This window comes from Chenopodium album, chromosome 25 (genome assembly GCF_948465745.1).
Source record: "Chenopodium album chromosome 25, dcCheAlbu1.1, whole genome shotgun sequence".
NCBI classification, from domain to species: domain Eukaryota; kingdom Viridiplantae; phylum Streptophyta; class Magnoliopsida; order Caryophyllales; family Amaranthaceae; genus Chenopodium; species Chenopodium album.
Genome location: NC_137858.1, coordinates 27,654,831 through 27,657,083, shown reverse-complemented (window position 1 = coordinate 27,657,083; position 2,253 = coordinate 27,654,831). Strand labels below are relative to the sequence as shown.

Below are 2,253 nucleotides of genomic sequence, written 5' to 3'. Positions count from 1 at the left end.
TAGCTTCGACCATCGTCAAAATGGCGTCGTTGTCGGGGAATTGTGTCGTTATTGTGTATTGTTGTTGAGTCTATTCCATCTATTTGAAAAATACAAAAAGATTTTCTTTTAGCTACAGTTGTAGCCGTGCTACTAATAATTTTGTTTGAGATTGTGTGCAAGTGAACATGGGAGAAGCTCATAGAGTGACATTGAAGGAGTTAGGCACTCCGGGCGCTTACAAGTATGAGAGTGGGATTGCTCAATTATTGATCCCGGAGGGTGATTTTGAAATCAAACCGGCTATGATCACCTTGTTTGAGAGGAAATAATATGGAGGCACAAAAAGTGAAAATCCTCTCTACCATCTCAAGGATTTTTAGAAGTATTGTAATACAATCATGGTAGCCGGAGTTGCTCAAGAATATATAAGCCTCAAGTTGTTTTCCTTCTCTCTCATTGGAAGAGCTTTAGAGTGGTTGGACAAGGAGGTAAAGCCTGGTCCCTTAGGACGTGGGATGAAGTCACAAAAGCTTTCTTATCTCGCTTCTACCCACCAAAGAAAACGGCGGAGGCTAGAGCCTTAATCCAAAGTTTCAAGCAATTGCCTAGAGAGAATCTCTATGAAGCATGGGAGAGGTACAAGGATTACCAAAGGGAATGCCCTCGCCACGGAATCCCAACCTATCAAGTCATACAAATTTTCTATGGTGGTTAGAGCTTTCAAGGTAGATCGAGCCTTGATGCCAGAACCGGAGGGCCAATAATGAACAAAATAGAAGAAGAGGTTGTGGATGTAATAGATGATGTGGTAAGGAACTACATGGATTGGCATGATGTAGAGAGGGAATCAGCAAGCACAAGTGGCTCAACCGATCTATCTTATGTCGTCAACGATTTGTCCACATTGGTCTCGGAGTTAGGAAAGGAGGTGATTTCTCTCAAGACCAAGCTTGAGAGTCCTTCGCAAGCTTCTAGTCTTCCCTCCCAATTTAAGGGGAGAGGTACATCTTCCTACTCTAACCCTTTTTTTGCTTCTTGTTGCATGATAAGAGAATGCTTGGTTTGTGAATTATGTGGAAAGAATGATCATAATGCTTCTAATTGCCCCAATGTCCCTTGTGATAGATATGATGGATATGAGAATGTGCATGTGAATTGTGATGATAATAATGATTTTGGACCTAGATTTAATGCTCAAAAGAATGTTGGGAATAGGAATTATCACAATCATGGGAGCTATGATAATTATAACCAAAATAGTTGTTATGGTAACCATGTGACCCAAGAATTTTGTGGTAACCATAATAACTTTTGTTGTGAGGATCAAAGCCATGGCCAAGAATATGGGGATCATAACCAAGGTTATGGTAACAATAATCAAAATTCCGGCCAAAATCATGGTAAGGGTAATTGGAGTAATCAAAGTAGGGGAGATTTTCAAAATGATGTTCAAAGAGATACCCCACCTCATATTACTCCAAAAACTCAAAGCCAAGATGATGATTTCTATGCTCAACAATCCCAATTGAATAGGCTAGAGAATTTCATGATGGCTCAATCCGAGAATTGAATGAATTCACATTGTCTTGTAACAAAATGTTTGAGTACCTATTTACTCATGGAAAGAAGCTTGAGAACCAAATTGTTCAACTAGCCGACCCTTTGAGAGATTGTGCTAGTCCATCTTCTTTACCCTCACAAGAAGTTGACTCTAGGGAACCAATGTGTGCTATGACCACTAGCAGTGGTAAGGTCCTTAAAGAGAGACTTCCTAGGAAGAGTAAGGAGAGTGAAAAGGAGAGCGATCCGAGTGAAGGGAATAAGAATGAAGAACCTAACAAGATGAGTGAGGATTCCAATGATAAGCCTAAGGAGAAAGAGAGGAAGCAAGATGAGGTTTACAAACCTAGACTTCCTTACCCCCAAAAGAACAATAGGCACAAATTGGATGAGCAATTTGGGAAATTCATCGAGATGCTTAAGCAACTTCATCTTACTCTTCCTTTCACCGATGTGGTAGAACAAATGCCAAACTATGCTAAGTTTCTTAAGGAAATTTTGAGCGGTAATAGAAATTGCAATTTGGTGGAACCGGTGAATTTAGGGGAGTGTTTTAGTGCCTTTATTCATAATGACTTACCCTAAAAGTTGAAAGATCCCGAAAATTTCTCCGTACCTTGCAAAATCAAAGGAAAATTGTTCCATAATGCTCTTTGTTATCTTGGTGCTAGTGTTAGCATCATGCCTTATTCCGTTTTTAAGAAACTTAAG

The 2,253-nt window shown here is 39.8% G+C and overlaps 1 non-coding gene across 1 annotated transcript; it reads right to left on the bottom strand.

The window, feature by feature from the left end:
• Positions 1-551: 551 nt before the first annotated feature.
• Positions 552-657, bottom strand: LOC145615849 (small nucleolar RNA R71). Its single transcript, XR_014107430.1, has one exon. It is a non-coding gene; the product is annotated as a small nucleolar RNA R71 (small nucleolar RNA).
• Positions 658-2,253: the final 1,596 nt, after the last annotated feature.